We start from the raw sequence: 15,547 nt of genomic DNA, 5'->3' as shown, positions 1-15,547 counted from the left end.
AAAAAAAAGGAGCAAGTGGATAAAAAACTAGACTTATTTATTCAAAGGACTAAAAAGAAAAAAAGATCTGTGCTCATTAAATTTTATTTTTAGCGAACACACCTTTGAAAACTAAAAGTAAAATATTTTCTAGTTATGCAAACTCAAAATACTCTAATACTTCCAGACATAGCATATAGAAAATAACAAAGACCATAATCCAGAAGGCAAGAGAAGTTGCTGTATGATCCTGGGTAAAGAATAAAGAACTCTCAAAATGGTAGTTATGAAGGACTATGTACAATATAATCATATTAGATGAACCCATTTAAAAGGTCAATGAAGATTTCCACAAAACACTATTAATCTTATGTCAGGTTATAGTCATATTTTTTCGTGTGTGTGTGTGTGTGTGTGTGTGTGTGTGTGTGTGTGTAAAAGACAAGGAAGAACTAATACAGTCAATGGAAAATGGAAATATATTTTTTAAAGTTTCTAATACTAGGGAAAAATATCATACCATGTCTTAAGTAGATTTCAAGTAAAAGAAACAGTGTAAATCATAAAACAAAGATTAAAATTAAACAATATTCAGAAAATTAATTAAATATTAATTCAGAATTAAATATTTCAAAATAATATTCAAATATTAAAATTAAATTGTGAGCCCAACTAAGAGGCCAGAATGTAGTGTATTATATGTATGAATATATGATCAATTCAGAGTACTCAGTATTTGATTAGGTTAATATATACAAAAATATCAACTAAGAAAAAGTTTTCATAATAATAAAGAATTACTAAGTATAAACCATACAAAAATATTGGAATGGCAAATATGTGAGCAGCACTTCTAACAGTTTAGTGATAGGATATCGCACAAAGTTCTATGTGATGGATGTGGACAGTGTCCATGATGTGTACTAGTGGCCAGCAGTCACTTGTGGGACTGAACTACTGCTATTTCCTTGACATCCACTATGTAGACCTGGACAGAATCATGATCCAAAGGGTGCAGGAAAAGTCCATTTGTAGAGTATGGTGATGGAAATATTTTGCTGTTGTATACAAAAGAATAATTGAAAGATTACTGTTGTACACCTCCTTTTCTCCTATGTTTAATTGTTTGCCCTAGTTGGTGGTTTCTTTCCATTTGAAGTCAGGGAGTTGTGATCATTTTGAGCCCTCTCTACAATATCTTTTAGTAGTCTGTGTAGGATTAGCTTTGTCGTAATGAAATTCTTTAGTAGTTCTTTGTCATGGAAGTATTTCACTTCTCCATTATACTTGAGAGTTTTTCAGGGTATATCAGTCTGGGTTGGAATTTGTTTTCTTGCAAGAGTTGCGGTACTTTGCTCCATGCTCTTCTTCACTGGTGGCCTGTGAAGAGAAATCTGCCATTATTCTAATGAGTTTTCCTTTAAATGTGATCTGTTTCTTTTCTCTAATGGCTTTTAGCATACTGTTCCTGTGCTGAATTTCTGGGATCTTTATTATGTGTCTGGGTGTGTTTTTAATTGGGTTGATGTTATTTGGAGTTCTATATGCTTCAGTTACTGAATGTCAGATTGTTTCCCCATATTTGGGAAGTTTTCTGCTATTACTTCTGCCCATATTCTTTTTATATCATTTGTATTGACTCCTTCCTTCTCATTGATGCCTATTAGTCTCACATTGTTCATCTTTGCATCGTCTTGCAGGTATTGATTATTTTTTCCTGCATCCTAGTTGTTTTTAAGAGATCTTTTCTTACTTTTTCACTAGCTGCAATGGTCTCTTTAAGGTCAGAAAGTCTATTTTCACTTTCCCTCGAATGGTTTTGCCAGCTTGTGATTGAGGTTTTAATTTCCTTTATGTCACTCTGAAACTGCTTCATGCATTCTATTTCTTTCCTATATTGCTCATTCAAGGATTCCATCATTTTTATATTCTCCTCTATATTTTTGTCAGTATCTTCTTTAGATGCACTTAGTACTTCTTTCACTATAGTTATCATTTCTTTTTTACTTCAGAAATTAGTTCTGGTCTGATTTCCTCTATACCTTTCTGCAGTTGTTTCTTTACTTCAGATGCTATTATTTCAGAGATTTCAGGTGTGTGCTTTCCAATTTCTTTTATGCTGTTGTCTCCTGCATTTGTTCTGGGTGGGCTTGGGGCCTGAGAATGCATTTTTCTCCTTCTCTTTATCATTTTGTATAGCACTGTCTTCTAATCTTTGGTGTAGAGCTTTGGTGCATTTATTATCTTAGTACCAGGTCGAGATCTACCAGGTTCAAACTTGCCCAGGTGGTTCTGGCTGCTGTGCTCCACTTCTTCCTGCTGCAGCTCTCAGAAGTGAGCGTGCTCTGCCACTCTGGCAAGATGTTCTGCTCCTGAAACAGCTGAGTGGGTCTTGCCTCTAGCCTCTCTGTAGAGAGTTCTGTCACAGGATTCCACACTGGGACAGTTCCTGTCTGATAGAGAAAGTTCCACATACATGCCTGGCCTGGGTGCTGGGTGGAATGAGGGCCGGGAGGGACCTGGGTGGTACCACTCATTTGCTGGGCCTGGGTGCTGGAGTTACTGGAGGTTTCAGTCAATACTCAACTCGCTCCCAGGCAGAGTGACACATCCAGTCTTTTTAAAAGTACAACTTTTAGTTATAATTTTGTCTCTTTTCTACCCACCTTTTATTTCTTCTATTGTACCTCAAGATGACTCCTTGATCAGCAGAAAAAGAGGCCAATAATGCCATTAACAAAGAAAGAGAACTTGATAGAATAAGTTTGTTTTATTTGGAATGGCAAAGTCATATTTAGTTCTGAACTTTAGTGTTCAGTGCTGGAAAATGAATATGCTCAGTGGACAAGTGGAAACTGATCAAAGTAACCATTTAGATTTTGGCATCATTTGCACAAGATGATGATCTATTGAAATTGAATTAAATCAACAAAGGGAAATATATAGGAGAAATAAATGCTTGTTTTAAAATGTACAGATTTTAGCTCAAACATCTTTGTATATGTAGGACCAGACTGGGACAAGTGACATCAAGCAAATGAAAGACAAAGTCTGAGCTTTTGGGGCAAAAGATGGTTGGCATTAACAGTTTGACATCTAGAAATTATTTTATCCAGAGAAGAATAATTACAACATTGCCCTGTAGTACCTTTTGATGTGCCGCACACACCTTTTGTAAGAGGTTCTGCACATCCAAAAGAAACTCCTGTGATTGCTTTGTTTCTTTTTTTTGGATTACTTTGCTGAATTCACACACCTTCAATATTTGAATGGCAATGGAATACCTATCTCTTACAAAAGTTAAAAAAAAGGCAGATACAATTGAAGGACCATTATGTAGTGAAAAATATATATCTGTATATTCAAAATTGTTAGCATAGATATACAGCTACTTTATCTTACTTAAATGAGAAGAAAGACTTGTACTAATAGTGTTTAGACAAGATATCATATCTGCATCTTGTCCTCTGAATAACTACTATGAAGACAACAATATGCAATGTATTAATTATTGTAACTGTCCTACTAACCTGTTTTGAAACTGTCTCAATGCTATTTCTTTCTCAGTAAAATTAATATAAAGAAAATAATGAATCTGTAAGAGGTCTAGAATAAAGATTGGATGATATTTGATGTGGCTCTGTCATGTGCTTTCATGGAGCTAATAATGTAAATCAGTTTTAGAATGGGAACCTTTTGTTTATTGCAAGAGGCAATAAGCAACAGCTAAATAACAGAAAAAGTAGTCAACCAAACTTCTGAATTCTCTTTGTAAGGGAATTACAATTGTTACTCCTACTTTATAGAATTGTGGCTCCGAGAGATGATGTAACTTCCTCAACTGATACGTATTAGAGCTGGAATTCAATCCCAGTACTTTCTGTTCCTATTTTTTAAAATACTTTTATTGAGAAAGCAGTAGCAATGAGAGAGTTTCAAAACAGGTTAGTAGGACAGTTACAATAATTAATACATTGCATATTATTGTCTTTGTAGTAGTTATTCATAATATATATGATATCTTGTCTAAAGACTATTAGTTCAAAACTTTCTTCTCTTTTAACTAAGAGAAAGTAGCTGTATATCTATGCTAATATATATATATATATATATATATATATATATTTCACTACAAAATGGTCCTTCATTTATATTCCTCTTTTTTGTTTACTTTTGTCAGAGATGTGTATTCCGTTGCCATTCATATATTGTAGCTGCATGAATTCAGCAAAGTGATCCAATATAGTCCAGTAGTCTATAATAGTGGTGGGTTATCTACATGACTGGCAATGTCAGAGGTTGTTGACTTGAGCGTTTTACAGCTCAGCATGTTAATATGGCTTTACTTTTTATACCTCATTTTTACACTTTTCTCCTGGATTGTTAAGACCAAGATAAAGCAAGACCTATATAACAAAAAATGTAACTTTTGTATCTGACAAGGTCAGTCAAATCCCCTCAGGACTTACCCTGAAATCCTGTACAGCAGTTTGTAGATCTTTTGTCAGTGTCAGCCATCCTATTCATTACATTATGATGTCCCTCTGCATTGCTGTGTAGAAAACAATCATTTTTAGTACTTCAATTTCATCTCAGTATTTCTTGGTAGGACTTTTTCCTTTTCTGTTCCAGATTTGTTAATATTAGGTAAATAAATCAGGCAAACTTTATTTGCAGAAATGAAAATTGATAAAAATTGTTCCATTTTTTGTTGTTATTGTGATCAAAATTAACTCCTGTTCTTCTATTCAGTTTCCTGTTACTCAATTGCCTTAAAACACAACTACTGCTTGTACAAAGTCAACTACTTGAGCCTCAAGAAACCCTTAATTACAAGATTTTCTGGGTAACTGAAATAGCACTAGTATTTGGAATCCTCCCCCACCTCATATTTCAGTGTTAACCTAATGGCATTCCTTGTTTAGCTTGGGATAGCTTTTCCTGAAATGATCACATTAACTATTTTATTGCTCCAAGTATCACAGCATGTTACCTCAGGGACGTTCTACTGATGTGAACCTTTGGAATTTGTCCTTGTTTCTCTTCAACTGTCTTGATGTTGTGATTTTCCTCTGGGCTATAAATTTCTTCTCTTTATCCTTATATCATTTCATGTTGTAGGGAGGTTTACATTGCCCTTCAACAGTTAAAGGATTTTTGTCAGATAGTAATAGTCTGCTGATCTGGGTATCTAAGACTGTCTCCTTTGAGATAGTTAGAGACATTGCAGTAAAATCTGCTTCTTGCTATCGGGTATCTTGAGTTTTTTGTAGAATATCCCGCACTATGTCCTGCACATCTTTTGTTAGCTGTCTTGATCCTAAGAGGTTAGTGTGCATGAGTAGTGGCAAAAAAGAAGGAGCTGATGGAGTACGTAAACAGCCTGGCAAGGGCCACTCAGATGACTATTAGTCTGAATTGGCTGAGAATCAAATGTAAATTAGTTGTATGATCTACTGATGCAATAGACTTACATTTATATGCACATATAAAATATTTCTGAGATCCTTGATGAATCAGCCTGATCTGGAGCAATTCTAAATGAATTCTAGATGAGTGCCTCTCTGACTTTATACCCAGGAAATGTATAGTGATGCAAGGTAGCACTTTCTGTAGTCCATCAATAATTTATTAATAGGCTTTTTGTGCTAATCATAGTGTTCCTTAGAGTTTCAAACAGTGACTTTGTCTTTGGTTAGCTCTGTGCTTCTCATAGAACTTTTTCCAGTTTTTTTTTTTATTCATTTCCTTTTCTATGCATAAGTTTTCTCAAAATGTTTTCCTTTGTTTTTTCCTATTGGTTGTTGAGAATAAATTTTGTGCCTATTCATCATTACTTTCTCTACAGGGCCTGACATAAACTCTTGTAGAAATAGCTACAGAAATAGTAGAGTAAATGAATGATTTTAAGAGACATGGGGGAAGCTGGGGATATAACTCAGCAGTTTAAGCATCTTCTTGGCAAGCACAAGATTCCAAGTTCAATTCTCAGTACTACAAAAGAAGAAAATTGAATATTTAAGAGACATGGGGGAAAGAAGAATTTGAAATGAGCCAAAATTTTCTTTTTTCAGACTTCAACAACCTTGCTGGAAAAACTAGCTTTCTATATGCCAAAGGCTAAAGCTAGACCACTGCCTATCATCATGCACAAAGCTACAATCAAAATGAATCAAAGATTTAAATATGAAAACAGAAACACTCAATCTTCTGGAGGAAAATATAGGTAGAAATCTTAAAAACATAGGGGTAGGTAGAGAGCTCATGAACAAAAAGCAAACTGCATGAGAAATACTTCAAAGAATCAACAACGGGGATCCCATCTATTTGAAAAGTTTCTGCACATCAAAGCAAATTTACAACAGGAAATCCACAAACTGGGAAAAAAATTATAGCTAACTGTCCTTCAAACAAAGGCCATATATCTTAAATTCTAAAGACTAAAAAAAATCAGGCCTCCTAATTTCAAAGACCCAATCCAAAAGTGAACATCTGAGATGAATATACACTTCTCAGAGGAAGAAATACAAATGGCAAATGAATATTTAAAAAAATATTGCACATAATTGGTCATTTGAGAAATGCAAATTAAAACAACACTTAGATCCCATCTAACCCAAGAAAGAATAGCTGGCATCAAGAAGTCAGCCAATAACAGATGCTGGAGAGGCTGTGGAGAAAAAGAAATACTTCTGCACTGTTGATGGGAGTGCAGACTGGTACAGCCACTATGGTAGTCAGTGTGGAGATTCCTGAAAAAGCTAAGATTGGACTTCCCATTCAAGCCAGCTATTCCCCTCCTGGATATTTTTTTCTTTCTTTTTCTTTTTCTCTTTTTCTCTTTCTTTTCTTTTCTTTCTTTCTTTCTTTCTTTCTTTCTTTCTTTCTTTCTTTCTTTCTTTCTTTCTTTCTTTCTTTCCTTTCTTTCTTTTCTTTCTTTCTTTCTTCTTTCTTTTCTTTCTTTCTTTCTTTCTTTCTTTCTTTCTTTCTTTCTTTCTTTCTTTCTTTCTTTCTTTCTTTCCTTCCTTCCTTCCTTCCTTCCTTTCTTTCTTTTGAATGTAAGACAGGGTATACAGGGTGTACAGGATCTCACTATGTAGATGAGACTCATAATGATTCTCCTGTTTTCATCCTCCCAAGCGCTGGGATTACAGGTGCTCACCACCATGCCCAGTCTCAATTGTGGTCTCAGTGCAACCTGGGGGCAGGCTGGCACTGCAGGCCTGGGGTTCAAATCCCCAGGCCCTGCATCTGCCTGAGCAGGTGCTTTAATCCACTGAACTATCTGGCCAGCTCTCCTGTGTATTTTTACAGAAGAACTGAAAACCTCATGCCATAGTGATATATGTGCATTCACATTTATAGCAGCACAATTTGTCAGACCTAAATCCTAGAAAAAACCTAGATACCCATCAACTGAAGAACAGATAAAGAAGATGGAGTAGTTTTACACAATGGAGCATTATTCAACTATAAAACAGAATAAATTTGAGTCTTTTGTCAGTAAATGAATGCAACTAGAAAACATACTCTTAAGTGAAATAAATCAGACCTGCATGTGCAAACATGGTTTTGTCTCCTTAGTGTGAGAACTTGAAATAGAAAAATGGAATCTGAAGGGTACAATAAATACTGGGAAAAGGGTTACTGACTAATTCAAAAAGAAAGATTTACTGAGTTGAGGAGAAGCACAAAAGAAGGAGTGGGAGAAAGAGATTTATCTGTGTAAGTAAGCAGGATGGATTAGACAACTGTACTGTGCTTTTCTGCTCTGTGGAAAGAAACAGTTAATACTTTAATTTGTTTCATCTCCTTTTTTCAAATTGTTTTTACTTTCTCTCTTGTTAATTTCATATACATTTCTTTCTTTTCTTATTTTTACATCCATATATCTGGTAAAATAAATAACTGATTGGAAGACAACACTATGTATTGGAATACATACTGTGAAATTGATATTACTTTGTTAAGTGAAATTCTGTATCACTTGTAATTTTTTTCTGCTTTAATTTTAATTTGCACTCTCTCTTAAAAAAAAAAAGACTTCAACAACCTTTGTTGTTACTAAGTTATCCCCTAAGGACTCTAAAATGTCTCACATTAGCCAGTAGCCCTGTCTTTTTCTTGTTTTGCTTCTGAAGATCAAATACCAAGCCTTGTGGATGGCATGTGCTATATCAGCTGAGCTACTTCCCTCCAATCCTCTCAGCCCTACCCAGTGAATCTTTTGTGAGGTTTTGTTGGGCCAACTTTATTAGAGCACTTTTTGTGGAGAGCTGATGTTTTCAACACACTCCACCTGTCATCTCCATTAAGCTTATTTTTTCTTCCTTTCTTATACCTATAGACATGAATGCCTTAGATAAAATGGCAGAAAAGGGGGCTTCATGCTAATCATCTTTGGCACAAATAAAACCTTCCTTATTTCTCCGAGCTCATTTTTCAAAGTTTTCGTCTTACCTTATGATTTTATGAAGTATTCTAGCCAAGGCTAATTGTGGCTTCTTTATCCAGTTTGATGGCACTTCAGCAATCTAGTTGTACATAACTACTTTCCAGACATCATTTAAATATATGAAACATTCAAGAGGTTGGTCAGGAGACATTAGGTTGAATCCAGTTCCTATCTAATCTATAAATCTTTTTTTGTGCCACTCCATTCATTCACAGGTCTTCTTTTAGATGAATGGCCCTCAGTTTTATCGGGAAGATCTACAACACTGGTTCTATTTCAAATAATTGTCTGATATCTTCTGGCAGTCATTAGAACCACATGTTGTGTACAAGCCTGTCATTTTGAGAGACCATAGGGTAATTGTGAGATGTACTTGAAGCTCAGATCATTGCCTGTAAAGGTAGCATGCAATTTCCTTGTCAGAATCTGTGTGAATCTTCATTATACAACAAGAGGGTGGTGGTTTTGATCTCATATTTGAATGGCATGTTTGGCTCCTAAAATCTTGTTCCCAGAATGTGTTTTTGTGTCAGTCAATCAGTACCCAGCCTCTTGACCTCATGCCTGTTTTTGGAAAGGAAGCAGAGTAACTAATACGATGAAAAGTTGGATTAGTGTTGTTTGGAACTCTGTCAAAATATTTTAAGGTAAATAATAATTTTGTGGCACCTAAATACCTAAATAAAAACATTAGAATTGTAGTGCTCTGAGGGAGATTCTTATTCTAAAAATAATCTCCTGTTAATGCAAATTTCTAAATTAGGTAATAAAAACCTAAGGATCTCTGTTATTTAACCCTTCCTATTCATGAAGTACCAGTTTTCAGATGCTATATTCACAATTCCTACATTGGTAATCTTGAACTCTTCTCCCATTTGGAACTAACCTTTCAGGATTGAAGAAAATTATATTGCCACATACAATTGCACTCATTATGCCCACCTGAAATTTCTGGTTCTGTTGTCCTACTTGGCAGTTGTTCTTTTATTCAATTATTTACTCATTTATTTGTTGACTGATTCATTTTGCAAATATCATGGAATGCCTCATACTGAATTATGATTGGAAATATAGTAGTGATTTCTGCTAGGAATATGCCATTAATTTCTGTGATGCCAAACCCGAATATGAGGTATATATTGAAGATATTTAATAATAGGAGTAATGATCCTAGGTGAGTTTAATATAGTTAAAAGAGGCTTTGGGGTAAGTTAGACTTGGCGTAACTCTTATTATCTTCACAACACCTGCTGCTCAGGATTTTTACGAGAATTTAAACAAAGATAGTATGTATAAAATTAGCTGGCAGTTAAAGTCACTTTTATTTACTAATCTTATTAATTTGTCCACAAATGTAGTTGTATTTTGAGAAACATTTTTGTATTAGGAGTTTGATACTAGGGACTCTATAGTCTCTTCTTTCAGGAATCTTCTTTTCAATGACCTCTCTCTTTTCCAGTCCAGATTCAATCCTCAGGGAACACTTCAATGATGTTTTTGGAGTGGTAGGCTACAAAGGTGGTTTTTATACCCAGTTTATTTCTCTGAGACCTAATCAAATGTCAAAGTCTATGCTACTATATAGAGCTCAGTGTTTGGAGAAGAACTGAAATCAATTATCTCACATTCCCTATCAACAGCTTGTTCTGGCATCAGGCTGTTAGCTTTTTAGCATATCATTTTCTTAAATTATTCTGAAGATATCACTCTTGCTACTATAATTAAACTTAAAACATTAATTAATTGAGCACCTTTCTGGTGTTGTACCTTGTAATACCTTCTGGAGATTGTCAAGATAAATGATAAATGATTCCTATTCTACAATTTAAAAAAAAAAAAAACTAAAGACAAAAAAAGTAGTATTCTGAGCATACTTTCAATTTACTGTTTTGACTTCTCAGGTTTTCTGACAAAACAAATCAATTTTGTTCCTTCAGTCAAAACTTTCCATTCATTATTTGGTCTTTGCCTTTCTTTTTTCCTGTTGTTCTCCAGATGCAGATGCCACTGATACAATTCATTTCACCAATAAGTAAGATGTGTTGGATGTAGTTGTGAAAAATGCCTACTACAAGCAATTGCTATACCATAGCAACTGTGTTGAATCACTGTAAAAATGATGTGAGATATTTTGAATGAACCAGCCTGTTCATTCACCTCCCTCATTCATCATCCTTGAAAAGTATGGCTGCTTTCTAAGGCAGGAGCAATGAGTTTTTAAATGAACTAATTATCAATCTCCAAGGACAAATACGATTAGCGTTCTCAGTATGTTTTCTTTTTTTTTCTATTCCCCTTATTTGAGTGACAGCAGACTTAGAACAAGGATAAGTAATGAATGAAATGTTACATTCCTCATAGCAGGTAGAGAGCAGGGGGGTGGTGACAGGCCAGCTTAAAGAAGATAATGTTGCCCATTACCTATTGGATGCTTGCTGTGTACCAAGCAGTCTCAGCATACTATTTCTCATCCTTACATCAGTCTTACAGAATGGATACTTTTATTCCTAATATCTGCACGGAGAGGTTTTCTTCTGATCATATAGCTGATAAGTATCTCTTTCAAGCCCTATTTTGCCACATTCTAAAATCTGCTCCTCGGGCCGGGGAGATGACTCAGTGGAATAAGCACTTCCCTGGCAAGCGCAAGGGCCAGAGTTCTATCTCCGGTTCCGGAAAAAAAAAAATAAATAAAAATAAAAAATAAAATCTGCTCCTTTTATTGACAACTCTTATCTTAAAAATATTTTATTTTAGTTTTTGAAATAAAGGTCTTACTACGTTGCCAAGTTTGAGTTTAAGCTCACAATCTTCCACTATCAGTCTCCCAGTTAGCTGGTATTGCACACATGTGCTACCATGACCAGCTTAGCTTATTTTGTGAAACCAAAACCCTTCCATAAGCTAAAAACACACTTACCCACAGAGCAGCACCTCAGTCTTCAGTTAGGGTTTCTGAACTATATTCCCTACAAGTTTATTTAGGAGGTTTAACATATTTATTTAGGAGGTATAACAAATATATACATTTATATATGTATATATATGGATAATTATATACATTATATGTATTTATTTTTAGCATATGTATATAAATATATAAGACACTATTTAAAAAAAAATTAAAAACCCTCTAAAGATCATAGAAACTATTATAAGTTGTAAATTCTGGGCTTTTTTTAATGAGTGCTTTAAAACTTAACACCTAAATTTATTCTAATCTCAAATGGTTTATATCTGTAGAAGACTTTGTAATGACAATAAAAATGTGATTTGAAAAATGAGCTTTCTAGACAAAATATAAAAGACTGGTAATCTTTTGGCTTACAGACTACACTGTTCCTTGACCACAAGGAAGTGACATAATGTGCAGCCATGTTATGAGGAGGGCAGTGTGTCTAACTGAACGGAAGCCACAGAGCTGCATGGTGAGCAGTGCACTGTGGCTGAGCAGACTTAAAGAAAAGACTACAGGGCTGGTGAGATGGCTCAGTGGTCTAAAGCACCTTCTTGGAACAAGCTTGGCAAAGCACAGGGACCACATTTCGATCCCCCAGCACCACATGCCAGCCAGCCCCGCCCCCAGGTGGGCTGAGCTAGCCCCCCCACACACACACAATAAATAATATAAAAAAAGAAAAGAAAAGAAAAGACTAAAAGGGCAAGGGCTTTTGTGCTTTTCATAGCTATTTCTACGGGAGTGTGTGTGCCTTTGCTAGAACCAACTGTTTGATAGACAGCCTTTTTTTTTTTTTTCTTTTCATTTTTTCCCCATCCATTTTAAGAAATAGGTGTTATGTTGTGTACCTGTAATCCCAGCTACATGGGAGGCTGAGGCATGAGGAGCACAAGTTTCAGGCTAGCCTGGGCAATTGAAGGAGTTTCTGCCTTAAAAAATAATAAGATAAACAGAGATATGAGTCAATATTTCTAATAGTTAGGCTTCAGGCTGATAAAATTATAGTTTTGTAACATATACATTAGAGTTGGATTTTCTTAACTTCATAGTCAGATTATAGCCTTCTAACTTTGACTATTTGTTACAAATTCTGAAGGGAGACGTTGAACGTGACTTTGTATCTACTATAGATAGTACTGTACTACCGACAAACACATATTTATACAATAAAATTTCTAGACTCCACTAATACAGATTAATAATGTTACCCTCCTCCCTTTTCTCATACTATACATATATTTGTTTGTTTGTTTTTGAGACAGGAGCATGCTCTAGTCGAAGCTGACCTTGAACTCACTTTGTAGCCCTGGTTGGCCTCAAATTCATGGTGATCCTCCTACCTCAGCCTCCCGAGTGTTGGGATTGCGGACATGTCCCACCACAGCTAGCTCAGCAACACTTTTTTTTTTTTTTGAAGATTAAGTTTGAAAATGACAGCTTAGTTGGAAGAACTTTATCCTGCGGACTCCTATTTAGAGGCACTGTAGAGATACAAATAGCTTTTGCTTTTATTTTGATTTTATGAGAGTAGAGTTCAAGAGTATTTTCAGGGAGAGACTATGAGAGAAATAACCAGACTGAACATGTGCTACAACTTCAGACTGTTAGCTGGATCTGAGGCTAGAGCTGATGACCTGTGAGCGTCTCCTGCTTCCACTTTCAGACTGTCCAGGTTCTTTCTTGTAAAGCTGCACATCAAAGAGAAAGAGCGCTGTTTGCTGCCATCATCCTGTGTTTCTTACATAGCAAATCACTTCCTGGGATGTCTCTGAAGACTTGGCAGCTGCATTTTATCTTTATTTTGTCATCAGTCACAGGATCTCTTTAAGGGGAGACAGCTTCATTTTATAGATGTAGAAGCAGAGGCCACCTGAGGTTAAGTGGTTTCTCTGCATCATATGGGAACTATGTAGAACCAAGGGCAGCACACAGTACCAAGCATATTTTAGGAAACAAAAGGCAGTGCTCAAGTGTCTATAACCTTTAAACAGTTCCCCCCCCCCACTGGTAGGAGTTTGGATTGGAGCATGTGTTTGCATTTGATTGTTTCAGTTCAGAGAGAGATGATATCAAATTCAAATTTGTATTTCGACTACCTAGTACTGTGCCAGATCTGACACAGCCACTTAATAAATCCATGTGGCATGAAGGTATGGGTACCAGGAAAATAACCTTTTAGGTGTGGAAAAAAGATAAAGGCATTTTCATTTTAATCATTGAGAGAGTGATTTTTTTCAGTTACTACTCTGCTATTACACCTAAAACTCAGTGAGCAATGATCTTTACCTGAAATTTCATATTGGTGAGAACAAAGATTTTGAAAGTGGAACTCAATTTTAATCTTTCAAATCTTTTGTTATTTCTTCAAACCTCTATTAGGGTCTGAGAACAATGCATACAATGACTTCTACTGCTGTTGTGAATACTAATGGCACTTATTACACATTCACTGAGAGCCAGAGAGTGTGCCAGAGGACTCACACAAAATGCAATAAGTTGCACAGTGCATCTGGGAGGTAGGTCTTCTTACTGCCACTTAACCCTGGCTGTGCTGGTAGATAAGGAGTTTCCTGCCAAAGTCACACAGCCTGTGGGATGGGTCAACGAGGGCTAGGGATCATGCTGAGGACTTGATGATCAACCTCCATAAACAGGAGCTAATGTGGGCAATGGTGATAACACCAGAGTACAAAACAACAATGAGTGCACAGCACGTTAGTTTATGAGTAAGTTTATGAGATCAATTCTCTGCCTGAGAGGAAAGACAGTCAGCATAAAAGCTATCTGTGCTAGGTGAGAGAGGAAACTTAGGGGTATGTGAGGTGTGAGGATGTGGGAAGTGATCACACTATTCCAAAATTAAAATTGTCCTTTTGAGAATACTCTTCTTCCACATTCAGCTGAGGGGTGGGATAAGGTGACACAGCTTAAGGCATATTGTATCAATTTCACAATTTACTTAACACAGGTCTTGATGGGCTCTATGCTTAAATATTACAAAGAACAGGATGGAACATTTTCCCCTTGCACTTTCCCTAAGAGAAATCTGTTGCTGTCTGTTGTTCAGGCTTCAGGCTGAATGTGCCATCCCACAGTGTTTCAGCAGAACACTGCCAGAAGAGAATAATAACACTCCCAGCATTATCTGCTGACACAAAGGACAGGAACACACTTACAGCCTGGGCTTGGCTTCCTGCCTCTTGTTAAGGGACCAAAAGGCGGGCACACTGACAAACTCCCTGAGACATACTAGCATTCTCTAGCACCATTTAGATCTCTGTAAAGTTTCTTTCAAGCCTTATATATTTTTAAATCTTGCCTTTAATTTGCTTTCATCTCTGAGGCTAATGGAACATGAAGTATAATGTATTGGGGGCTGGACTTGACTTTTGAATATGCCAATAGGGACAGATTTCAGTCATCATCCAAACTGAACCCCCAGCTCTTGGGAGGTAAGAGAGGCCTAGATCTTCTTCATTTCTTTTCTTTTTAGATTTTTTAAAGGATACAAAAGAATAATAATAATAATAATAATAATAATAAACATTAGAAACAATACAATATTTCACTAAACAAATAGGAATTCAACAATGGTTGCTATATTGTATGATGTTGTTTTCAAATTAGTTGTATAGAGTAACAGATATAAACAACCAAAATTAGTTAAAAACAAAACAAAACAACAACAAAAAAGTTATAAGAATTTTTTTTTATGGAACTCAGGCCCCTGCACTTGCCAGAGAAGCACTTATTCCACTGAACCATCTCCCTGGCCCCAAGAAATTTTAAAACAGAATAAAAAGAAAAAATTAAGGATGAATTTCTCCTTTCAAAAATCCAGCAGAAGGGCTGGCCAAATAGCTCAGTGAATTAAAGTGCCTGCTTAGGCAGACACAGGGGCCAGGAGTTTGATCCCCTAGCCTGCCATGCCAGCCCCACCCCCAGGGTATTTTTTTGAGACTGGGTGTGGTGGCATGCACCTGTAATCCTACCATGTGGGAGGCTGAAAACAGGAGAATCACTATGAGTCAGATCTATGCAGTGAGACCCTGTACACACTGCATACCCTGTACACCCTGTCCTAAATATAAAAAAGAAGAAGACCAGCAGAGATTGACAGTGCAATTATCCAAATCGTCTTGCATGTATACACA

This window comes from Octodon degus, unplaced genomic scaffold, assembly GCF_000260255.1.
Source record: "Octodon degus isolate 3935 unplaced genomic scaffold, OctDeg1.0 scaffold00185, whole genome shotgun sequence".
Classification (NCBI taxonomy): domain Eukaryota; kingdom Metazoa; phylum Chordata; class Mammalia; order Rodentia; family Octodontidae; genus Octodon; species Octodon degus.
The sequence above is the reverse complement of the archived record's forward strand: the minus strand, read 5'-3'. Positions refer to the sequence as shown.